The following is a 27,039-nucleotide window of genomic DNA, read 5'->3' as shown; positions in this document are numbered from 1 at the left end:
GCCGGGAATCGAACCCAGGACTCCTGCACGCCAGGCCGACGCTCTACCACTGACCCAACCGGCTAGGGCTCTGCCCTGTTTTTAATCAAATTAACTAGCTTCACTAATGGAGTTAGAGTGTGTGCTGTATGTATGTGTATATACATGTATGCATGTGTACAAAGAACTATTACACAAATTTTAAAGATTTTTTAAAAACATACTATAGTGAGGTTTAATAAACAATATATTTTATTATTAATCTCTTGATGTTAAGTGCAGAAATTTCCTTTTCACTTACTTCCACTGCTGCTACAAATGGGGATATTTTCTCCAGGAGAATATCCCATGAGGCCTTCTGTAAGAAGACCTAAAGGAAAAAAATTTCCTATTAAATTATGATCATAATCAAATGAAGGGTAGATACATAAACAGCGACCAAAGAAACAAATCAAAGGCAGTTACTTACATACCTAGTCCTCTGTATCGTGAAAGCTGCTGGTAGATCTACTCCATCCTCTCAACGTTCAAACAACTTGCCTCAGCGTGGTTCACCACTGGTTTGGAATAATTAACTCCTATCAAACATTTGGCTACCTTTTGGATACCTTCTGGTGCATTCCAGGGATCACAGATATATTTTGCAGAGAAGCATCTTAGGACAGGCAAATATTGCCTTTTGGGAGAAGAGAGAAAATTATTAATTTTAATAATAAAATGAACTATAAGCAAATTATAAAAAACTATTCCTAAACTATGAATGACCAAAATTAAAGCAATACCATTTAAATTATTTGTTTACTCTTCTCCTTATCTCTGCTGATCATCACGAGTGGGGTATACTTTAAGTGTTGCTTAAACATGAAAAGCTCTTCCTACATTAGTTATTCCAAACTGAATAATAATCACCCTTGATTTACCTGATATAGTCTCCATTGGGATCTGTTCTCCTACCAAAACCAACAGGGCAATAGCAGTGAAAAAACTGTTGAAAAAGGAACTACAAGAGAGCCACATCCAACTTCCAGCATTTATGTTTCAATCTGCAGCAAGCAGTAATTCTTCAAATACCTTCAGAAGTAACAGTAACCAGTTAGTTTACACACACATAATTCTCATTGCAAGCATTTTCCAGGTCTCTGTAGATTAATAGTCAAGACAAAGAAAATCTAGTACAGAGCTGTAAAATTAAACATTCTAAAGTTAGCTTCCTTGTCTATGTATCATTCTATATTGAGTTGTTTCAGAAAAAGAAATGTATCAGCAATATAAGTGGATTTCTGAGTAGAATTTACCTTTCTAATCTTTGCAGTGTTATGTGGGAGGAGGATAAAAAATTATTTAAGTCACTGATTTAAAAGGAATATGATGAGATTAAAAACACTAAGAAAAGCAATAAACATTTTTAAGAAAACAAAAATGCTAACAAATAAATCACCAGCAGAAACTTAGAAGCTTGGTACAACAGCCTACATAAAGGGAGCATCCAAACATAAGTAAACTTTGAAAATGCACTGGTGGCCCTGGCAGGTTGGCTCAGCGATAGAGCATCAGCCTGGCATGTGGATGTCCCAGGTTTAATTCCCAGTCAGGGCACACAGGAGAAGTGCCCATCTACTTCTTCACCCCTCCCCCTCTCGCTTCTCTTTCTCTCTCTCTTTCTCTCTCGTCCCTTCCTGCAGCTATGGCTGGAGTGAGTTGGCCCCGGGCACTGAAGATGGATGGCTCCATGGCCTCCACCTCAGGGGCTAAGAAGAGCTCGGTTGCTGAGCAACAGAGCAATGCCCCAGATGGGCAGAGCATCACTCCCTAGTGGGCTTGCCGGTAGATCCGTTTGGGGTGCACGCAGGAATCTGTCTCTGTCTCCTCCTCTTGTTGAATAATAAGAAAAAAAAGAAAGGAAAAGAAAAAAGAAAATACACTGGCATTATAGAGTTTAAATTTGGAATTTCTCGACCCAAGAGGAAAGCAGAATGAAAGTAAAATGATTTTTAATAAATCCATGAAATGTGTGCACTACACACCTACCTCATGTACAACTTTGTACTAAGAAATATAACAGATGCAAAGAAAACATAGGATCAGAAATGGTCCTTGGAGAGGGGAAATTTATGATATAAGAAGGTAAAACATATATATAAGTCCTAATATGTATAACCACAAGATGGTGCCACAAAATGTAGTATGCTTTATTATGCATAGTAAAAGTATTACTGAAGAGCTGTGAGGTTGAAGTGAGATGAATGATGTATATTTTAAAATTTATATTGTAAATTCACTATTTCTAAAAATTCCTTTCTATGACAGAAATGATCACCTATAAATATATTGATGCAATTATGTCCCAAAGTGTCAAGTCTTATAGTTCCCATGATGGTTAAGCTGGTTTAGCCATAGAAATGACTTGAGGTAATTGAACCAGTTTTTGCCATATCTCCTGTCTAATTACACCATTCTGGTCTCCAAAACTGTGATTATATTGTGGGGATTAAATGCTTTGCCCACTGAAAAACTAGACTATAAATGAATCTACATAATAGACAACTTCTAGAAAATGTTTTAGTAAGGTATAGAGTCCTTCAAAATAAGACCGTACTAGTTAGAACACTTACCTTCATTCCTTCTTCCCAACTTATCCACAGGTCACCTCGTGTCAGGAAGCAAGCAACTGCATGTCTGGCCAAATGGTGAATCCAGCCCTCCTGACGAAGCTGTGCCATGATGGCATCAATCCATGGAAAACCTGTCCTGCCTTCTGCCCATTTTGCTAAAGCCTCAGGATTCTTATCCCAAGGAATCTGAACGCAGGTGCGTTTCCTTCATTTTATCAAAGCATGGGTTATTTGTTGCTACTATACAGAAAAATTTGCACCATAATAGTTGCCCATAAAGAGAAAGGGGAGGAGAACTGTTCTTTTTTACCTAAGATTGAAAAGCAAAGGACTATTATAAGCAATTTTTTTATAAGCAATTTTTAAAAACGTATTTTAAAAAATAAAATTCAGTTTTAGTTAATACTTTTTTGTAGAGATCTGTTAGTTTGAAGTAAAATAGTCGACATGACAGACAACCAAAGTGGAGGTCAGGACTGAGCCCAGTAAGGCTCCCCGCAGGGAATTTGTATTCATTCGAGGTCTTTCAAAGTTTTCCACCTACTCTGAAAACAAACAAAGAGGAGTACACTAGCTTTTCCATTTTATTTATATTTTATTTTTTTCTTTTCTTTTTTTAATGTATTTTTCCGAAGTGAGAAGCGGTGGTAAGGCAGACAGACTTCCACATGTGCCAGACCAGGATTTACTGGCATACCCACCAGGGGGCAATGCTCTGCCCATCTGGGGCATTGCTCTGCTGCAATTTGAGCCATTCTAGCACCTGAGGTGGAAGCCATAGAGCCATCCTCAGCACTCAGGCCAGCTTTGCTCCAATGGAGCGTTGGCTGCAGGAGGGGAAGAGATAGAGAGAAAGGAGAGGGGTAAGGGTGGAGAAGCAGATGGGTGCTTCTCCTGTGTGTGCTGGCCAGGAATCGAACCTGGGACTTCCATACACTGCTCCAATGCTCTACCGCTGGACCAACCAGCCAGGGCCTTATTTCTTTCTTTTTGTTTTTTTTTGTTTTGTTTCTGTTTTTGTTGTGGTTGTTGTTGTTTTACTTTACTTACTCATTTTAGAGAGAGACAGAGAGAGAAGGAGGAGGAGCAGGAAGCATCAACTCCCATATGTGCCTTGACCAGGCAAGCTCAGGGTTTCAAACCAGTGACCTCTGCATTCCAGGTCGACGTTTTATCCACTGCAGCATCATAGCTTTTCCATTTTAAAAGATTTTGATTTTACAGAAAAAAACAAGAACTGCATGATTCCATACATTGGTGGGACATAAAAATGAGACTAAGAGACATGGACAAGAGTGTGGTGGTTAGGGGGGCGGGGCACAAAGAAAACTAGATAGAAGGTGACAGAGGACAATCTGACTTTGGGTGATGGGTATGCAACATAATTGAATGACAAGATAACCTGGACATGTTTTCTTTGAATATATGTACCCTGATTTATTGATGTCACCCCATTAAAATTTAAAAAAAGATATAAGAGCTTTATGGAAAAAGTTGTAAAATTTTATTGAAGGATATTAAAGAGGACCTAACCAAATGGAGAGCTAAGCCATGCTTATGGATCAGAAAATTCAGTATTGTGAAGGTGTTAATTCTCCTCTAATTGATTTAGAGTCAATGCAATTCTGTTTAGAATCCACACAGGATTTATTTTTCTTTTGTGAAATTTGACAAGCTACTTATATAGCAATGCAAGGACTGAGAGTAATCACATTATTTTTAAAGACAAAAAACAAAATTCAGGAAATTGCCTAGTAAGATTACAACTTAGCCTGACCAGGCGGTGGCGCGGTGGATAGAGCATCAGACTGGGATGCTGAGGACCCAGGTTCAAGACCCCGAGGTCGCCAGCTTGAGCGTGGGCTCATCTGGTTTGAGCAAAAGCTCACCAGCTTGGACCCAAGGTCACTGGCTTGAGCAAGGGGTTACTCGGTCTGCTGAAAACCCGCGGTCAAGGCACATATGAGAAAGCAATCAATGAACAACTAAGGTGTCACAATGCGCAATGAAAACTAATGATTGATGCTTCTCATCTCTCTGTTCCTGTCTGTCTGTCCCTGTTTATCCCTCTCTCTGACTCTCTCTCTGTCTCTGTAAAAAAAAAAAAGAAACATATTTTTAAAAAAAATTTAAAAAAAAGACAATTTATAAAACCATAATAATTGAAACACTGGTGTTGTTGGAGAGACAGAGTTACAGGAGAGCATAAGGGAGCCCAGATAGAAACTCACATATTTAATACTATTTGATACGTGATAAAGGCAAAAGAGGCAAAGAATTTGGTGGCCAAGGGTTGTGGCTATTTGAAATCTCTTTTCCTACCTGTCCCTTGATGAGTAATACAGAACCTTGACATTTCTCTGTGCAAAGAACTCTGTATCCTTTCTACCAAGGGTGGGTCATTCTTCCAGTGTGTACATCTTGTCTTAAGGGGGAGCTATTTGTGTATAATTTCCTGTGCTTGGGGGTGAATGGAGCTTGGAAATGTGGGCTGGGTGATCACATGTATACACTTGAGACCCCTAGTGGAGCAGAATAGAGCTGGGTGAGAAGGGACTGAGTCATGGGCCAGGGCTTTGAGGCTAGATAGAATATGGCTCTTCCCACACTCGGATGGGGGCTGCTCTGTTCTGGTTAGAAATTTTGAGAAATTAATAAGTTTAAATCAGTGCTTCTCAAACTGTAATAAAAATCTAAAAACAAAAAGATTTTGATTTTAAAAAGCTGTTACATAGTTGGGGGATAATGTACACAAATTTTAGTAGTTTTTCTATTATAACAATGGAGGCCGGAAAAAAATGAAAAGCTCATGATTTGCATATCAAATGACTGTACATACATCAAACTTTGACTAGGTAGCAAGAAAATGTATAATTTATAAGTTCAAAAATATATAAATAAAAAATGCATGCTCCCTAGAAATCAAGCACTGTGCTAAGCATTAGACAATCAGGCAATACGCTTTAAAACCAGCTTCTTACACTAAATGTGTGTGGCACTTTGGTTAATATCTCCATTTTGCAGACTTGGTTATTTTAAAATTTTAGAAACTTGCTCAAGTTCACAGAGTATCAGAATGCCTAAATTTATGCCTGTTGCTTCTTTTTTTTTTGTATTTTTCTGAAGCTGGAAACTGGGGAGGCAGTCAGACAGACTCCCGCATGTGCCCGACCAGGATCCACCCGGCATGCCCACCGGGGGGGATGCTCTGCCCATGCGGGGCTTCTTCGCTCTGTTGCGACCAGAGCCACTCTAGCGCCTGGGGCAGAGGCCACAGAGCCATCCCCAGCACCTGGGCCATCTTTTGCTCCAATGGGGCCTCGGCTGCGGAAGGGGAAGAGAGAAACAGAGAGGAAGGAGAGGGGGAGGGGTGGAGAAGCAGATGGGCGCCTCTCCTGTGTGCCCTGGCCGGGAATCGAACCCGGGACTTCCGCATGCCAGGCCGACGCTCTACCACTGAGCCAACCGGCCAGGGCCGCCTGCTGCTTCTAAGAATTGGTCTTTAGCCTGACCCGGCGGTGGCGCAGTGGATAGAGCGACGGACTGCTGAAGGCCCGGTATGAGAAAGCAATCAATGAACAATTAAGGTGTTGCAACGCGCAACAAAATACTAATGATTGATGCTTCTCATCTCTCTGTTCCTGTCTGTCTGTCCCTGTCTATCCCTCTCTCTCTCTCTCTTTCTGTCTCTGTAGAAAAAAAAAAAAAAGAATTGGTCTTTAATAAACCTTTGTTAGTTAATCTTTATTATATGCGGCTTAAGTGTCTGTTTGTCGCCGATAGCTTATTGGTTGCTTGCTTAACTGTACTAGCCAATGGGGTGAAGTTGCCACGGCTGAACGCAAATTGAGCGGGTCCGGAGGAAGGTGAACATTTGTTTGCATTGGCAATCATCTGCTTTTGAAACAATTTAAGGCTGAACACAAATTGAGCGTGTCAGGGGGAAGGTGAACATTTGTTTGCATTGGCAATATTGACAAATGTACCATGGCTTCAAACCATGCTTTGGATACAACTGACAGGTTGTTAAAAGAAATCATGAAAAATGATTATCCATTTGGAGGAAAAGTTTTACTTCTTGGAGGTGACTTTAGACAATGTCTATCAGTATTGCCTCATGCTCCACAAGCCGCAATAATACAAAATAGCATAAAATTCGCAAAATCATGGGATTTATTTAAGAAACTCCCACTGACAATGAACATGAGGTCAAATGACCCCGAATATAGTGAGTGGCTTTTAAAACTTGGAAATGGAACTCTTTCTGATGATAATGGATTGAGTGAAGACGTTGTAGAGATTCCTTTGTCAACGATAGGCAAAGATGGTTTAGTGGATTGGGTTTTTGGTAATAAAATCTAGCCTGGAAACATCAGTGAAATTAGTGAAAGGGCAATATTGTGTCCTAAAAATTCTGATGTAGACAAACTAAATGATGATGTCTTAAATATCATAGAAGGGAACGACACGACATATTTAAGTGTTGATTCCGTTGTAGCTGATAATAAAGTGAGTGCCAACAACTTTCCAATGGAATTTTTAGTAGTCTGTCGCCTTCTGGCATGCCACCTCAAAAATTGAGGTTAAAGATTGGAGCAATTATTATGCTGTTAAGAAATCTTAACACCAGAAGGGGTCTTTGCAATGGTACAAGACTAGAGGTTCTCCAATTGAAAAATAATGTCATAATAGCTAAGTCTTTGACTGGCTCCTCTAAAGGTGAAATACATGTCATTCCAAGAATTGATTTGGCTCCATCTCAAACAGGGTTGCCGTTTCAATTGAGATGTAGACAATTTCCTGTAAAACTTGCCTTTGCAATGACCATCAGTAAGTCTCAGGGCCAAACGCTTAAGCGTGTTGGCATTTTTTTACCTGAGCCTGCATTTGGACACGGTCAACTTTATGTTGCCTGTTCAGGAGTTCGTGAAAGAACGGACGTAAAATTAAAAATAATTGATGGTCCTCTGCAAGGCGAGCTTAAAAATGATGGAAAGATCTACACAAGAAATGTTGTGTACAAAGAGATCTTTGACATGTGAATTAACATTTTATTATTTAAATCACCTTTATTTATTGAGCTAGTGGTGGCTCTTAAGAAATGTACCGCCAGTGGTTTCCTTCATTGCACTCTACTTTAAGCAATTAAGCAAGTAGAAGGGGGAAACCCCGTGGGGCAGTAAGCAAAGGGGCGTCCTCGCTGCCTGCCCTGGGTAATTCAGTTTGAATTAGCAGACACCTTTGCACAAATCATTTTGTTTTGTTTTGTTTTTTTGTCTTTTTCTGAAGTTGGAAATGGGGAGAGACAGTCAGACAGACTCCCGCATGCGCCCGACCGGGATCCACCCGACACGCCCACCAGGGGGCGACGCTCTGCCCACCAGGGGGAGATGCTCTGCCCATCTGGGACCCTTGTTCGGTTGCAACTGGAGCCATTTTTTAGTGCCTGAGGCAGAGACCACAGAGCCATCCTCATTCCCTGGGCCAACTCACTGTAATTGAGCCTTGGCTGCAGGAGGGGAGGAGAAAAGAGAGAGAGAGAGAGAGAGAGAGAGAGGTGAGAGGGGACTAGGGGTAGAGAAGCAGATGGGCGCTTCTCCTGTGAGCCCTGACCAGGAATTGAACCTGGGACTTCCACATGCCAGGCCAACACTCTATCACAGAGCCAACTGGCTAAGGGGCCAGGGCTTTCTTATGGATTTTAAAGAGCTCCTTACATTTTAATGATAGCAACTTTTCTGTCATACGTGACAAAAAAAAAAAAGAAAAAAATCTTTCTAAATAGTTTGCACTTTAATTCTATGAGTTTGTTTTTTGATGAAAAGATTTAGTTTCTAGAAAGTAAGTGTTAGTTTGTGATGAGTCAGTAACACTCCCTCACCTTTATCCCTTTTGGATAAAGGAATGGAACATAAGTCAGAGAGGTAAAGATCAAAATATAGATCATATTACTAGTAAAGTTGAACTGGAGAAAAGCTATTAGGTTTAAGGGCAGGTAAGCCTGCTAATATTTCACCCCTGAATTAAACACGTTTACCCACCCAATGATAAGCAGCACCTTCCCTGCAGTGTGGGCTGCCCCAACACAATTTATCACACGGAAGAAGAAAACAGGATATGTGCTTCTGCAAATGAAGAGGACAAAAAGTACGATACTAGCCTAGCTCCTTTTACTAAACTCACAGTGAGGTCATTCACGTCTTCCCTGGGGAAACAATAGTGACCATCTCTCAACAAGTAAAACAAAAAGCTAGGGAAGAGAAGGTTCCCCAGACATTAAATGATTCACTTACACACCAAATATTTACTGTAATTCTTATTACAGGCCAGATACTATGCTAGAACCCTCCCTCCTAGAGCTTACTGAGGAAGACTGGCAAAACAGAGGTAAATAACTAAGTAAATATATAATAACTATTAGAAAAAACAGAATGCCATGATAGAGAATATAGGGGTGAGGGTGACCTGGTAAACTAATTCTACTTTTTTTCTTTTCCAATCACAGTGGCTTGATGTTCAGTAAGTGATGATAGTTCTCCTAATATCTTAGGTGGAAAACACTCAGTGTTTCATCATTAAGTATGACGTTAGCTCTGTTCTTTGCAGACAACCTTGATAAAATTGACATTTATCTATTTTCCACTCCTAGATTCCTTAATGTTCTTTTAAAAAATCATAAATGTGGCCCTGGCCGGTTGGCTCAGTGGTAGAGCGTCGGCCTGGCGTGCAGAAGTCCCGGGTTCGATTCCCGGCCAGGGCACACAGGAGAGGCGCCCATCTGCTTCTCCACCCCTCCCTCTCTCCTTCCTCTCTGTCTCTCTCTTCCCCTCCCGCAGCCGAGGCTCCATTGGAGCAAAAGATGGCCCGGGCGCTGGGGATGGCTCCTTGGCCTCTGCCCCAGGCGCTAGAGTGGCTCTGGTCGCGACAGAGCGACGCCCCAGATGGGCAGAGCATCGCCCCCTGGTGGGCGTGCTGGGTGGATCCCAGTTGGGTGCATGCGGGAGTCTGTCTGACTGCCTCCCCGTTTCAAGCTTCAGAAAAATACAAAAAAAAAAAAAAAAATCATAAATGGTGTTGAATTTTGTCAGATGTTTTTTCTTCATCTGTTGAGATCATCGTAAATTCTTTTCTTTTATTCTATTTAAGAGGGTAAGTTATGTTGATGTTTATAATGTTGAACCAACTTTTATTCCTACAAGAAACCTTGCTTATCATGATGATGTATTATTTAAAAATACTGTATTGCTAAATTCAATCTGTTATTAATGTTAAGGATATCTGAGTGCATGCTTATGGGGGACACTTGACTACCCCTTTTCTTAAAATTTCTTCATCAGGATTTGGTATCAGAGTTATCCTGGCCCTTATGAAACAAGTTGGGAAGTGTTCCCAGCATTGTCTTCTCTTTTCTGAAAGAGTGTTATAAGACTCGCATTACTGTATTTCTTTCTTAAATATGTTATAGAATTCACAAGTAAAGTTGTCTTGGGCCAGGAGTTTTATTTATGGGAAGGCTTTTGATTAAAAATTCACCTTCTTTAAGAGACATGGGGCTACTCGGTTTTTTTTTTTTCTTTTTCCGAGAACTTTAGCAAATTGTACTACTCAAGAAATTTCTTCATTTAATCTTAGTTGTAGAATTTACTGGCATTATGCTGTTTATAATATCCTTTATTATGCCTTTAAAATTTAGAGAATCTCTAATGATATTCTGATAAAGGTAATTTGTGTTTTCTCTCTTTTTTGCCCTGATTAATATTGTTAAGAGTTTATCAATTTTATTCATCTTTTTGAAGAACCAGCTTTTGGCTTGTTGACTGGATCCATAACGTTTCATTCTGTCTGGAGACATAAACCACATCAGCATTTTGAATAAGAAAAATATTAAAAATTGTTAGCAAGTAAAAGGTGGTCAACAATGATCAGGAGTGGAAAAGAAGTCAAGGCTACACTGTCCAATATGACAGATAGTCACTGGTCACAGAAGTGGATGCTGAGCACTTGAAATGTGACTAGTTGGAATGGAGATGTCCATGAAGCATATAATAGACACTGTTTCAAAAACTTCATATGAAAAAAAGTTAAAATAGCTTAATAATTTTATAAGGCTTTTATATTAAAAGGACATTTTAGATATATTAGGTTAAATAATATATATTATTTAAAATTAACTCTTCCTCTTTTTACTTTTTTTTAATGTGACTATTAGAAAATTTTAAATTACATATGTGGCTTCTGCTCTAAGGTGTCCAAAAACTGCCATTTGTGACAATACAATGTATCTAGAGAATATTATGCTAAGCAAAATAAGTCAGACAGAAAAGGTTAAGAACTATGTGTATGATTTCATTCATATGTGGGATATAAAACTGAAAGTAACAAATTAACACCGAAATTTTTTTTTTTTTTTTTTTTTTTACAGAGACAGAGTCAGAGAGAGGGATAGACAGGGACAGACAGACAGGAATGGAGAGAGATGAGAAGCATCAATCATTAGTTTTTCATTGCGCATTGCGACACCTTAGTTGTTCATTGGTTGCTTTCTCGTATGTGCCTTGACTGCGGGCCTTCAGCAGACCGAGTAACCCTTTGCTCGAGCCAGCGACCTTGGGTCCAAGCTGGTGAGCTTTTGCTCAAACCAGATGAGCCCGCGCTCAAACTGGCGACCTCGGAGGTCTCGAACCTGGGTCCTCAGCATCCCAGTCCAACGCTCTATCCACTGCACTACTGCCTGGTCATCCTGAAATATTTTAAAAACAGACAGTGGCATGATCAGATTTGATTTAGAATGGTAACAAGTAATAGAAAGGGGCTTCTAGAGACAGATCACAAGATTATTACAATTGTCCATATTTCTCATGAAAAATGTGCCTGAAAATGGGCTGGGAGTATATTACATACACCTCTTACAACTGTCTTCATTAATCTTTCCCACTTAGGGGAAAGCCAAAATGTTTTGCACCAATCTGACAAGTTCTAAACCAAAATGAAATTCTACAACATTTTAAGACATGGCCTACCATAGAGAGGTTTAACTTCCTAAGCATTTTTTTTTTCTAGAGACCATTAAAAGCCTTAATTGACACTAACTGTCAAGTCAGGATCAACATTAATGTATTCCCAGAGTAATTATGCATTTAGTTTGAACTAAGATTAGAAATGAGAGACTACTAAAATAAAGATAGATACAAACTAGTAAGATTTTAAAGAACAAATACTGATACATAAGATACACATGTAGCATGTACTAGATTCATATTTAAGATCCTAAGTATTAGAGTGAAATACCACCTTGGATGTTCTGCAGTTTTTTTAATGTGCTTCCCTACACTTGCCCTTGTTCTGATGGCTTAGCAGGAGCTCTGAGATGCCTGCTCTTCTTGCACAGTAATGAAAGAGCCACAGGGTGGCAGCAAAGGTTAAAAATATGAGTACTGCTGCTTTATTATTTTTTTAATAAAACTTGTAAGAAAATTGAAAAGTTAGGTAATGTAAGAGAGAATAAGAGAAATAAAATCATGATGAAAACTTAAAATAAGAAGATAACAAAATAAGGTACCTAGTACAAATTATCTTTACTTGTGGGAAGAATTACACTCACAATCATGGGAATAGTTAGCTAATTTGGTAGTGGGGAGGTGTGTTTTTGTGTGTAGTGTTTTGTTTGTTTTGGGGATTCTTTTCTTTTTTTTAAGAATCAGTATATTCTATAAGAAATATTACGCCTGATCCGTGGTGGCACAGTAGATAAAGCAGCAACCTGGAACGCTGAGGTCGCTAGTTTGAAACCCTGGGTTTGCCTAGTCAAGGCACATATGGAAGTTGATGTTTCCTGCTCCTCCCTCCTTCTCTCTTTCTCTCACCTTTCTAAAATGAATAAATAAAAAATATTTTTTAAAAAAGTATTTTTAAAAAAAAAAATCACATTTCTTTGCTACAAATGAATTGTGACTCTAAACCTCACTTCCATTGGGCCACAGAAAATTTAGCTCAGATGTTCTGGGATTTTCCCCACCTGGAAATCTAATACAGGACCAAGGTGCTACATCCCATCCCACTGCCATCAGCAGTCTGTAGTCCACATGACCCTTCGAGATCCACCTCTCTGTGGCCTCCTTGTCATTCTTGGTGATAATCTTTGAACAAACACAGGTGGCTGGGTCTGGCATACAGCCTCCCACGTGCTCCATGCAGACTTCTCTCTAACGTCCCGAAAGAATCCACTGACCTCCTTCTACTCAGCCTAGAAGAATTGTTTCAGTCTGAGGAAATGTTTGAATCCTTTTCAGTTTAGTCATAAACCTTAGTTTCTTATTTATTTTTTTTCCTACTCAAATGCTGTTACTTTCCTAGTTGTTTATTTTTTAAAATAAAAAGCCAGAGACCCTGCCCCAAAGTTACCTTGAGGTTTAATTCTTTTGGATTTTCTAGAGACAATTATGCAGTTTATGAACAAAGACAGTTTTATTTCTTCTTCGCCAATTTGTATGCTTTTTAAGTCCTTTCTTGTCTTACTGCATTAGCTAGGACTTTCAAGATGATGTTAAATAGGAATGGTTAGAGGGGATATCTTTGTCTTGTTCCATATTTTAGGAGAAAGCATCTAGCCTCTCACCATTAATATACTGTTAGCTGCAGGTTTTTTGTAGATGTTCTCTATCAAGTGGAGGAAGTTCTCCTGTATTCCTAGTTGGGTGAGAGTTTTTATCATGATGTTATATATTTTTTCAAATGCTTTTTCTGCATGTATTGTTATAATCATATAATTTTCTTCCTATCCTGTTTATACACTGGATTACAACATTGATTTTTAAAAGATGAACTAGCATACCTGAGAAAGATTCCACTTTTTATGGCATAGAATTAACTTTCCACATGATTTGATTAGCTAATACTTTGTTAAGGACTTTTGCATTTTGTTCATGAGAGAGACTGTAGTTTTCATTTTCTGTGATGTCTGGTTTTGGTGCTGGGATAAAATGGTCTCATAGAATGGGGTAGGCAGTGTTCCCTCTGCTTCTATTTTCTGGAAGAGATTGTAGAGGATTTGGTATCATTTCTTTCTTAAATGTTTGGCAGAATTCACCAGTGAAATGATTTGGGGCTGGTGCTTTCTGTTTGGAAGGTTATTAATTATTTATTTAAATTCTTTAATATAGTCCAATTCAGTTTTTCAATTTCTTTATATGGGAGTTTGGTAGATTATAATTCTCAAAGAATTGGTCCAGTTCATCTAACTTATCAAATTTATGGGCATGAAACTGTTCACTATATTCTTTCATTATTTTTCTAGTTTCCATGGAATCAGTTGTAATGTCATCTCTTTAATTTCTAATATTAGCTATTTGTATCTTCTCTCTTTATTCTTGATCAGATACCTGGCTTAAATTTTATCATTTTTATTGCTCTACTGATTTCCTGTTTTTAATTTCATTGATTTCTGCTCTGATTTCTATTATTTTTCTTCTATTTACTTTGGATTTAAATTACTTTTCTTTTTCAAGTTTCTTTTTTTTTCTTTTTTTCTTTCATTTTTCCAAAGCTGGAAACGGGGAGGCAGTCAGACTCCCGCATGCGCCCGACTGGGATCCACCCGGCATGCCCACCAGGGGACGATGTCCTGCCCCTCTGGGGCGTCGCTCTGTTGCATCCAGAGCCATTCTAACGCCTGAGGCAGAGGCCACAGAGCTATCCCCAGCGCCCAGGCCATCTTTGCTCCAATGGAGCCTCGGCTGCGGGTGGGGAAGAGAGAGACAGAGAGGAAGGAGAGGGGGAAGGGTGGAGAAGCAGATGGGCGCTTCTCCTGTGTGCCCTGGCGGGAAATCGAACCCGGGACTCCTGCACGCCAGGCCCACGTTCTATCGCTGAGCCAACCAGCCAGAGCCTTTTTTCAAGTTTCTTAAGAGTGAAGCTAATATTATTGACTTTAAATGTTTCTTAGCTTTTAACATATGTATTCAATGCTATAAATTTCCCTCTAAGCATTTTTATTACATCTCACAAGTTTTGGTATTGTATTTTATTTTCCTTTAGTTCATATTTTTTAAATTTTTTGTAAAACTTTTTTTGGAACCTATGAGTTGTTTAGAAGTATGTTGTATAATCTCCAAATATTTGGGGATTTATAACTTTCTGTTTTTGACTTTTAATTTAATTTCATTGTTATCTGAGAACATATTTTGATGATCTTTATTCTTTTAAATTTGTTAAAATGTGCTTTATTAATAAGGATGTGGCCTGTCTTGGTGAATGTTTCATGTGAGCTTGAAAAGAATGTATATTCTTCTTTTACTGAATCAAGCATTCTATAAATGTCAAATAGCCTCAGTTGCTTGATGATACTCTTCAGTCCAACTATATATGCTTACCAACTTTCTGCCTGTTGAATCTGTTCGTTGATGATAGATAGGTGTTGACATAGATTGGATTTGTCTGTTTTTCCTTGCAGTTCTATCAGCTTTTGCCTCCACATATTTTTACTCTGTTAGGTATATATACACCCAGAGTTTGTATGTCTTCTTGGTAGCTGTCCCTTTTCTCATTATGTATTATCCCTTTTTTTCCTTGACAGTTTACCTTTGTCTGAAATTAATACAGCTATTTCAAGCTTTTTAAAAAATTCGTGTTAGCATTGTATAACTTTCTCCATTCTTGATGTTTAATCTATCTGTGTCTTTATACTTAAAGGGGTTTATTTTAGACAACATACAGTTAGATCTTATTTTTTTAATCTTTTCTGAGAATATCATTCTTTTAATTGATGTATTTAGACCATTCACATTCAATTATTATATAGTTGATTAACCTCTACAATATTTTAACTGTGTTCTATTCATTGCTATTGTTCTTTGATTCTTTTTATCATCCACTCTTTTTTCCCCTCTGTGATTTTAATTGAACATTTTTAAGATTCCATTTTTCCTCATCTTTTAGCACATCAATCATACTTTTGCAAAAAAACATTTTAGTGTATGCCTAGAGTTTGCAATATACATTTTTTTTTTTTTTTTTTGTATTTTTCTGAAGCTGGAAACGGGGAGAGACAGTCAGACAGACTCCCGCATGCGCCCGACCGGGATCCACCCGGCACGCCCACCAGGGGCAATGCTCTGCCCACCAGGGGGCGATGCTCTGCCCCTCCGGCGGGTCGCTCTGTCGCGACCAGAGCCACTCTAGCGCCTGGGGCAGAGGCCAAGGAGCCATCCCCAGCGCCCGGGCCATCTTTGCTCCAATGGAGCCTTGGCTGCGGGAGGGGAAGAGAGAGACAGAGAGGAAGGAGGGAGGGGTGGAGAAGCAAATGGGCGCTTCTCCTATGTGCCCTGGCCGGGAATCGAACCTGGGTCCCCCGCACGCCAGGCCGACGCTCTGCCGCTGAGCCAACCGGCCAGGGCCGCAATATACATTTACAACTAATCTAAGTCTTGTTTCAAATAACATCAACTGCTTGACAGGCAAAGCAGGTACCCTGTAACAGAATATTCACAATACCTTATTCCCATCCCTTATAACATTCTATCATACATTTCACCTATCCTTAAGCTATAATCATCAAATATATTATCCCTACTATTATCTTGAGCAAACTGTTACCAATTAGGTCAGTTAAAAGTAAGAAAAATATGAGACTTAATTTACCTTTTCCTCTTCCTTCTCAAATGTTCTTCCTCTCTTTATGTAGACCCAAGTTTCTGACATATATCATTTTTCTTCTCTCTGAAGAACATCTTTTAACATTTCTCTCATGGCAAGTCTAATGGAAAAAAATTTCTCTCAATTTTTGTTTTTCCTGGAAGGTTTACCTTTTCCGTCACTTTTGAAGGATAATTTATCTGGATATAGAAGTCAACTTAGACTTCTTTTGGTCAACACTAAATATTTCACTCTACTCTCTTCTTGCTTGGTTTCTTAGGAGAAATCTAATATAATTTTTATCCTTCCTCCTCCACAGACAAGGTTTTTTTATGGTTTTGATAGTATGTTTATTAAAGGTGGGGCCAGTGAAAAGGGAAGGGCTTAGGAGAGAAGAAGCAACAGGGGAGGCCTAGGTGAGGCTGCTTTGGCCTCTCTAGAAATGTTATAAGAAAGAAGTGAGCCAAGGCGGGGCTGCTGTCAGCTCACTGAGGTCAGAGAAACAGGGACTTGGGGACAGGTTCAGGGGGTTAACCTACAACAAGCCGTCACTGCCCATTGCTCCCCTCATTGTAGTTCTCATGGCATCCCTTAGGGTTTAGGAGATGCACGCTTGTGGGGGAAGAAGAGGAGGGAGGGAAAGGTAGGGGCATGCTCCCGGGAGGGAGAGGACATCAGGTCAGGCTTTGTTTATTCCCTCTGGCTTCTTTCAATAATTTTTTCTTTGCCTTAATTTTCTGTGGTTTGAATATAATATGCCTCAGTATAGATTTTTATTTTATTTTATTTATTATTATTATTATTATTTTTCTGAAGTAAGAAGTAGGGAGGCAGAGAGACAGACTCCCACAGGCGCCCGAATGGGATCCACCCGGCATGCTCACCAGGGGGTGATGCTCTGCCCATCTGGGGCGTTGCTCCATTGCAACCCGAGCTATTCTAGCACCTGAGGTGGAGGCCATGGAGCCATCCTCAGCAATCCGGCCAACTTTGCTTCAATGGAGCCCTGGCTGCCAGAGGAGAAGAAAGAGACAGAGAGGAAGGAGAGGGGGAAGGGTGGAGAAACAGATGGGTGTTTCTCCTGTGTGCCCTGGCCGGGAATCGAACCTGGGACTTCCACTTGCCTGGCTGATGCTCTACTGCTGAGCCAACCGGCCAGGGCCCTTTAAAAAATATATCCTGGCCCTGGCCGGTTGCCTCAGCGGTAGAGCGTCGGCCTGGCGTGCGGGGGACCCAGGCTCGATTCCTGGCCAGGGCACATAGGAGAAGTGCCCATTTGCTTCTCCACCCCGCCCCCTCCTTCCTCTCTGTCTCTCTCTTCCCCTCCCGCAGCCGAGGCTCCATTGGAGCAAGTATGGCCCGGGCGCTGGGGATGGCTCCTTGGCCTCGCCCCAGGCGCTGGAGTGGCTCTGGTCACGGCAGAGCGACGCCCCGGAGGGGCAGAGCATCGCCCCCTAGTGGGCAGAGCGTCGCCCCTGGTGGGCGTGCCGGGTGGATCCCAGTCGGGTGCATGCGGGAGTCTGTCTGACTGTCTCTCCCCGTTTCCAGCTTCAGAAAAATACAAAAAAAAAAAAAAAAAAAAGAGTAAAAAATATATCCTGCTTGGTACTCTCTAATCTTTCTGAAACTATGGTTTGGTGTCTGTTAATATCTGGAAAATTCTTGGTCATTATTGCTCCAAGTACTTCCTCTGTTCCCTTCTCTCTTTCTTATTCTGGTATTGCCATAGCATGTATGTTACACCTTTTATAATTGTCCAATAATTCTTGGCTATTCTGGGGTTTTTTTTTCCGGTCTTCCTTCTATTTGACTTTTAGTTTGGAAAATTTTCAATTTTGATAGCAAATGCTCTGAATGTCCTGATACATGCCAACTTATTGCTATGTGTGATAATTTCTCTGGGTTATAGAGGCAGGATTGAAATTGTTGAATGAAAAGATATATACAAACTTAATTTCAGTATTCAGCCAGATAGTATTCTAGAATGAATGTACCAATTTATACTCCTTCCAGTAGTACATAAAAGGGTCCCATTTTTTCTATATTTATCTAACATTCTAGTTTTTCACTTTTTAAATAAAACTTTTATTTACTGATTGTTTTAATATTAACTTCTCTGATTACTAGAGGTGGAGCATCTCTTAGCCATTAATATTTTTTCTTCTAAAAATTACCTATTCATGTAATTTCATGTTTTTCTATTTTTTTTAACTTCATCATTTCTAAATTGTGCATTTGTCACATGTAAACATCCCTGAAACCAGAACATACCTTACAATACATAATACCTATTTCATTTATGTATTGCTGCATAACAAACCACTCCAAAATCCAATAAGTTAAAACAACAACCAGTTTATTATATTTTACAGTTTTATGGATTGATTGGCTTAGCTAGTGAGTCATCTGATGGTCTTGCCAGAGCTCTCTCATGAAATTGCAGGCAGATTACAGCTGAAATTGGAATCATCTGAAGGCTCTACGGGGATTCTTGGACAGCTTGGCCTTGCTCTCTCTTATACAGCCTCAGGGCTTTTGCTCGAGGAGCCTCCAACAGGGTAGCTAGATTTGTTACATAGCATTTCAGAGCTTTCAAGAGAAAGGTTCCAAGAAACACGGCAGAAGCCACAAAGTTACTTATGAAATAGTCCTAGAATTTATGTAGTATCACTTTTATCACATATAATTGGTCAAGAGCATCCCAGGGTCAACTATATTCAAGAGCAGCGGTCCCCTACCCCCGGGGCCGTGGACTGGTACTGGTCCGTGGGCCATTTGGTACCGGTCTGCAGAGAAAGAATAATTAACTTACATTATTTCCGTTTTATTTATATTTAAGTCTGAATGATGTTTTATTTTTAAAAAATGACCAGATTCACTCTGTTACATCCGTCTAAGGCTCACTCTTGACTCTTGTCTCGGTTACGTGATACATTTATCCGTCCCACCCTAAAGGCCAGTCCGTGAAAATATTTTTTGACATTAAACCAGTCCGTGGCCCAAAAAAGGTTGGGGACCACTGTTCAAGAGAAACTGAAACAAACTTAATGTCTTGAGGGAGGTGTTGTGGCCACCTTTGGAAACACAATTTACAAAACCTATCATTTGAGTACAAAATCACATCTCTATCACATAGGAAACACACTTAGTCCTATTTTATTATGGTAAGTCTAGGATCTCACCATCTAAATCAGGTGTAAATGGGGTTTGAGGTGAAGTTTCTTAGGTATTATACTCCTCAAGTACAATTCCTCTCAACTTGAAAACACTTGAACTTGAGAGTTAGATTATGCTCTGGCTGGTTGGCTCAGTGGTAGAGCCTCGGCCTGGCGTGCAGGAGTCCTGGGTTCAATTCCTGGCCAGGGCACACAGGAGAAGCGCCCATCTGCTTCTCTACCCCTCCCCCTCTCCTTCCTTTCTGTCTCTCTCTTCCCCTCCCTCAGCCAAGGCTCCATTGGAGCAAAGTGGGCCCAGGTGCTGAGGATGGCTCCATGGCCTCTGCCTCAGGCGTTAGAATGGCTCTGGTTGCAACAGAGCGATGCCCCAGATGGGCAGAGCATCACCCCCTGGTGGGCATGCCAGGTGGATCCTGGTCAGGCGCATGCGGGAGTCTGTCTGACTGCCTCCCCGTTTCCAACTTCAGAAAAATACAAAAAAAAAAAAAAAGAGTTAGATTATCTGTTACACACACAAACTTAATAAATGATGGTGAGACGAAGGAGTATAACTGCAACAAATATTCAGTCCAGATTTAATAGGAAAAACAGACTCTACTTACTTCTTGATGAAGAAATGTAAAGGACAGTGCGAAAGAGCATGTGGCTTATCAAATTGTACAGTTTAAATAGGTACAGTTTGTAGTATCAATAATAGCTCAATAAAGAGCAGCCATCTTTGGAAATAGTCTGCCACAGTATTTTACACAGTGGCTGTCGGATGGGCAATGTCACGATGTAGTCATCCTCCCCTCTTCATGCAGGAACTGGTTGTTTTCCCATTGTCCTTTCCATTGAATGGCTTAATCTCTCAATGTTTCAGTCACTGAATCATTAAATAACTATTTGAAATTGGAATTGGAATTCTGATCATCATTTGAAACCGTCCATTGACAACTTCTGGTAAGATCAAAAAAGTTTTAGCATGCAGACCTGTAGAATGCTTGTCAGCCTGGCAAATAATCCTAGAGACAATAGTGAGGCAGTCCCAGGAAGCGCTGCATCACCAGCAGCTACATGATGTCACATATCACTATATGGTATACAAGAACATGGTATCTGAAAGTGATTCAGAAGAACTGTACTCTAAATGAAAATAATTTTAGGAATACTGAATACCAGAGGTGAGCACTGGAGGAAGTCACAGAACAGAAAAGCTAGCTGACATTCTAAATTTATATGGCTATTTAATGACAGGACAATAAGTATTTAGGTTGAAACATATGCAAATATCATTTTTGTAGGTCAGAATAGTCAAATACTGAAAAACCTCCTGATTTCCAGTCTAGTGTTTCCTACAGAGCTCCATGGAAAGGTTTTCTGACTTGGATAGCCTAAAATGGGAGGCACTTAAACAAACAGAAAAATGGGTAGCATGGCATTTGTCTGTCAATGGGGTGGGGAAAATTCAATCTTATGTCATTTTTTCCTTTTTTGTGTGTGTGACAGAGAGAGAGAGAGTCAGAGAGAGGGACAGACAGGCAGGAAGGGAGAGAGAAGAGAAGCATCAGTTCTTCATTGTGGCACCTTAGTTGTTCATGGATTGCTTTCTCATATGTGCCTTGACCTGGGGGCTACAGCAGACCTAGGGACCCCTTGCTCAAACCAGATAAGCCCGCACTCAAGCTGGTGACCTTGGGGTTTCGAACCTGGGTCCTCAGCGTCCCAATCTGATGCTTTATCCACTGTGCCACCACCTGATCAGGCTCATGTCACTTTTTAAGGACAGAAATAGTCTGGGGATCTGGTACTGTGTCTGTGACTGTCATATACTAAATTATGTATGTATGATTATAAACCATTCCAAAATGAGAACAAGATTATCGCTCGGTACTACCCTAATTTTTCTCCATTCTCTCCTACTTTTCAGAAAGTTTAATATCTTGTAATCAAATGTCACCTTTTTATCTATGAATATATGTTTGTTTTATCTTTTTTGTTCTTTTCTTCACTGACGAGCCTCCTACTACTATATTTCCACTTTCCTTGCTACCAAATATTATCATGTTTTATTCTCTTTCTTATCCACTCACTATCATTCTAGGACTAGTGTTCATAACTGGCAGTGACATTGAATACAGTGTCTATGTGATCTTGCTAATCAAATGATCATAGATCTCTATCTTGAAAATGTATAATGACAAAGGGAAGGGCAGGCCACAAATGAACTACTCATATCTAAGGTAAAAGTAATGCACAAGCAGAGGCGGATTAAGGCTGGTTGAGACCCCGCGAGCAGAAGAAAATATTGGACCCCCCAAAAAAAGAGAGACAGGAAAAATAAAAATACATGTTAACCATATATATGTGTGTGTGTGTGTGTGTGTGTGTGTGTGTGTGTGTGTGTGTACACACTTTGTTTTTGTATTTTTCTTAAGTGAGAAGCTGGGGGGAGGCAGACAGACAGACTCCTGCATGCTCCCGACTGGGATCCACCTGGCATGCCCACCATGGAACGATGCTCTGCTGTAATCGGAGTCATTCTAGTGCCTGAGGCAGAGACCATAAAGCCATCCTCAGTGCCCAGGCCAACTTTGCTCCAATGGAGCCTTGGCTGTGGGGGAGGAAGAGAGAGATAGAGAGAAAGGAGAAGGGGAAAGGTGGAGAAGCAGATGAGCGTTTCTGCTGTGTGCCCTGGCCTGGAATCGAACCCAGGACTTCCACACGCTGGGCTGACACTCTACCGCTGAGCTAAGTGGCCAGGGCCCATGTTAACCATATTTTTAAATAAAAAAAAAATTATGTTCTATTAATGTTAAAAATGCACATATGAAACCATACTTGGTGTCATTAGAAAAAAGTGTAAAGTTGGGGTTTTGCAGGCCCTTCAGAAGTCGGGGCCCAGGGCACATGCCCAGTGAGCCCACTGTTATATCCGCCTCTGTACATGAACCTGACCTGTGGTGGCACAGTGAATAAAGCATCAACCTGGAATGCTAAGCTTGCCAGTTTAAAACCCCAGGCTTACCTGGTCAAGGCATAAATGAGAAGCAGAAATGATGCTTTCTGCTCTTTCCCCCACCTCTTTCACCCTCTCTCTTCTCTTTCTAAAATCAATCAATAAATTTAAAAAAAATAATAATAATTCAAGAAAATGTTCTTTCCTCTAATGATTGAATAAAGGATATTTTACCCTTGTATGACCATTAAAAAAACAAAACTAAACTAAAGAATATATTTAACTCACTCAGTACCCTCTGAAATAGGCTTGGGCAGTGTTTAGCAACTGTCATTATCACTGCAATAATTGGTTTTGACCACAAGAGGGCAATTAAATCCAGTAATGATATTACACATCAGTTCCTGAAAGTGATGGCTCAGAAAGAAACAGAAGAAAAGTTAGTTTGATAGGGAAAAAAAATACTTAATGTGAAAATAAAATAAAATAAAATTATACATGTGCAGAAACCAAATAAGACTATTTGGTTAATCTTCATTTTCTGAGTATACATATTGATACCAGAAAACTTAAATCCAATTTAAGTCAAAATGTCCATTGAATAGCCCAGTAGTGGTCAACCTGGTCCCTACCGCCCACTAGTGGGCGTTCCAGCTCTCATGGTGGGTGGTAGCAGAGCAACCAAAGTATAAATAAAAAGATAGATTTAACTATAGTAAGTTGTTTTATAAAGATTTATTCTGCCAAACTTAGCGAAAATCCGACATAAAGTACTTGGTAAGTAATTATTATTATATGCTTTAACTTACTGTAACTCTGCTTTCTAAATTTTATAAAGTCAAGTTACTTCCCTACTTTATAAATCACCATTACTGTGGAACCGGTGGGTTAGAAAATTTTACTACTAACAGAGATACAAAAGTGAGCGGTAGGTATAAAAAGATTGACTACCCCTGGAATAACCAGTTCAAAATGTCTGTCTACACTTCCCTTAATTCTATCAATAATTCTGTTTCCACAGACCAACAGTGGGGAGTGAGGCAGCCTGCCACCCTCAGGAGATAGGGGATTTCAAGAAAAGGTCAAAGTCTTCCTAGCTGGTGTTATCTGGCCATTATTTCCTGTGTCAACTTGGCTAGGCAATGATCTCCTATTATTCAAACAGTAATCCGGATGTTGCTTTAAAGGTATTTTGTAGGTGTGATTAAAATCTATAACCAGTTGAATTTAAATAATAAGGAAGACTATCATAGATAATTTGGGTGAGCTCGAGTTAATCAGTTAAAAGGCCTTGTGAGTGGAGTTGAAGCTTCTCTGATAAAAAAGAGGTTCCACCTCAGACAGCAGCTTCTGCTCCTGCTGGAGAGTTCTAGCCTAGCTTTCCTGACAGCCTGCCCTCTGGATTTTGGACTTGCCTAGTGAACTCCACAATTGCATTAGCCAATTCAGCAATAAATTTCTTACCACATGTCTTCTATTGATTCTGCTTCTCTTGTTGAACCCTACTGATACAATACCCAGATACTAATTATCTCTCATGAGGCACTTCTGTGGGTTTTAGGAGATCCCACACACAGAGAGATACACCCCTGAGAAATTTCTGCACTGCATCATTTTCTGATACAGGTGATAGGCTCTCTGAAAGGCCTCTTAACTTTCCCTTAACTCTCAACTTCCGGTGAAACATTCCACATGACTTCTTCTTCTGGAGAAGGAGGTCCTACTGGAGGAAGCCCTTTGTAGATAAGTCAAGCCTCATTACCTTCCGCTGCTTCTGGGCTCAGGGGAGCTCACATACCTATTCAACAAATAGTACAAATGCAGCTAGCATACAGTGCAGCTACCCTCCTTACTCCATCATCATGGGCAATTTCTACTAGCTTCCCACCATCAGACTTCCCTAAGCAACACTCAGAAAAGTAGATTTATGCCCTCCACAATTGAGACTTTAGGGCAAGTTCTTCTAAGCACTCTCTTGTCCTTCAATCAGCCTCAAATCTTCAAGTTTCCATAGTTGAGCAACACAGAGCCAGGGAGTAAGACTGTGTCCATCTCCAGCAAGTAGTACTCAAACTCTACAAGGGGCCCTCTAGTTTCCATCTCAGTTGGTTTGGGGGGAGCAAGGGGAATAACCCAGCCAGCTCTTTCTCTACCAATTCCTTCAAAGGCTCTGCCTCTGTAATCAGTCTTTGTTTTGTCTTTATATGGGCTGTTGGTAATTGTCTCTAGATCCAGTTGGAAAGTCCTGTGGGATATGTCTAAGAATTCTCTTTGGAATATAAGATGTCTCATCATCTACTATTTTCAGCTTTAAGTTTTAGCCAAAATTGTGAGGTCACAGAAAATAAAGTCTGTCTCATATTCTATTACCGTCATCACTGGAGAAGTTCTTGCACTCTCAGAAAGTACGTTATTCACAAGTAAGCTAACCAGAATTTTATATCTTTGAAGAGCATCCCCTGGCTGTTTTAGTCTCTCAGCAATGTTTTTGCACGTGTGACCCGCTCTGTTTCTGAGTCTAGGGAGATCCGGTGAGTCACAAGTCTGTCACTGAATGTCTGGAGTGCTGCACATGGTTCCTACAACTCCTGGATGAGCCCCAGCGAGTGTGATCTCTGCACTCAGGTCACTGCTTCAGTAGCATCCTTCTTCCCACCACATGCCGGTTCGGGGGGTTCCTGATGCCTTTGCGATTATGTCTCACACGCTCCCTTAGCTAATTTAAATTTAGAATAAAGAATGAAGAATTTGAAATGATATGAAATCCAAAATTCATAAAAGAAAAAAATGATAAATTTGATATGTAAAATCCAAAATTTCTACCTAGGAGCAAAACACCATATATACAAGTAGAGCTAAGAAAAAAATGACAAACTAAGGCAACATATTTTCAGCTTGTATTACACACTCAAACAGCTAACTTTTTTATATTTAAAGAATTTTTTGCATTGGCCAGGTTGCTCAGTTGGTAGAGCATCATCCCGATATGCCAAGTTTGTGGGTTTAATCCCCAGTCAGGGCACATACAAAGATCAACCAATGAGTGCATAAATAACTGGAACAACAAATCAGTTTCTTCTCTCACTTCTCTCGCTCTCTCTCAAATCAATAAATTTTTTAAAAATTTAGATGAAAAAATCTTTTAAAAATGAACTTTTTTTTCAAATTATTTAGGAAAAGATCACCCTTTATCCTTTTTTAAAAAGGATAAAGGCTATGAACTGTCAGTTCACAGCAAAGAAAATATAAATCACTCCTAACCATGTGAAAAGATGATCACTATAATAATTCTTATTAAGAAAAAATACAAATTAAAATCAATTTTAATTTAATTAGCAGAGATCAAAATGTTTGATGAAGATGTAGACAAACCAGACATTGTTGGTGGGAGTGTAGACCTGCAGATTTATGTCGAGCAAACTGATACGTCTACCAACATTCAAAATGCACACAATTATGTGTGTAGAAATATAATTTTGCAGCACTGTTTGTAAAGGCAAAAGAGAGGAATGATCTACGGTAAACTTCCATTAATAGGAGACTAGCTATATAAATCATTAAATATACAAAATAGGATTCTATTCAGCCAGCAAAAAGAATGAGGCAATGAATATAAACATAGAAAGATTCCAGATACATTGTTAATTGAGGGGGAAAAGTAAAGTTCAAAACAGTATACAGACTGTGTTACAACTTGAGTTGTATGTGTGTGTGCTTGTTTACCTAAATATTTGTGTATGAAAAGATTATATCTGGAAAGGAACACAAAAAGCCCACAGTATTTTTCTCAGGGAATGGAAGTGGGTGAGCTGGCAGTCAGAGGTGGGAGCAGAGACTGTTTTCACTTCTGCATCCTTTTGTAATTTTTTTAAAGATTTTATTCATTGATTTTAGACAAAGGAGAGAAAGAGAAAAAGGTAGGGGGAGGAGTGGGAAGCATCAACTCATAGTTGCTTCTCGTATGTGCCCTGACCAGGCAAGCCCAGGGTTTCAAACTGGCGACCTCAGCATTCTGGGTCAACGCTTTATGGGTCAGCGCCACCACAGGTCGGGCACTTTGTAACTTTTTAATTAAACTGTGAGCATACTGGTCTTCAAAACATATCAAATAATAATATTAAAGAAGCAACACATGAAGAAGAGAATCACAGACTGTGGCAAGAGTTTTGAAGGAACTAAACAAGTTGGTATCACAGAGAGTAAGGAGATGGGCTATATTAGGTAGAATGATCATGTAGTATGGCTAAACCTAGGCTCAGAGAAATGAAGCATTTTGCCTAAAGTCACACAACAGTAATTAGAGCAAGATTTTGAACACAGATTTGTCTTCTTGACTCAAGCATTGCTCTTGCCACTATGTCTCCACAGCTCTCAAGTGGGGACAAAACACTATGTAAGGAAAAAATATGTAACATACAGCCAAACCAGTGTAACTAATAGGTTTTAGGAAAATGAACAGTCTATTCTTGCCACAGCAAGCAGCACTTGGATGCAAATCGCTGGTCACAAGTCATGCAGGGCCTTGCAGTCAGGAAAAATTACTTACGTGAAAATCAGGAAGAACTAAGAAAAACAAATACTTTCTGCTGGCTCTTAATGATAGCGATCTACAGAGTACATTCTAACTAACTAGTCTGTGGAGAGATGTAAGGTCTATAAGTTTGGGACCAAACTGGTGAGGACAGCCCCAGGCCACATCAGCCAT

General features: G+C 39.9%; 1 non-coding gene and 1 pseudogene across 1 annotated transcript; both read right to left on the bottom strand.

Annotated features, from left to right (window-relative positions):
• Positions 1 to 272: 272 nt before the first annotated feature.
• On the bottom strand, positions 273 to 27,039 carry LOC136388376 (cryptochrome-1-like; annotated as a pseudogene).
• Positions 5,992 to 6,067, bottom strand: TRNAA-GGC (transfer RNA alanine (anticodon GGC)). Its single transcript has one exon. It is a non-coding gene; the product is annotated as a tRNA-Ala (tRNA).

This window comes from Saccopteryx leptura, chromosome 1 (assembly GCF_036850995.1).
Source record: "Saccopteryx leptura isolate mSacLep1 chromosome 1, mSacLep1_pri_phased_curated, whole genome shotgun sequence".
Taxonomy (NCBI): Eukaryota; Metazoa; Chordata; class Mammalia; order Chiroptera; family Emballonuridae; genus Saccopteryx; species Saccopteryx leptura.
This window is presented reverse-complemented; position numbering and strand designations above follow the sequence as displayed.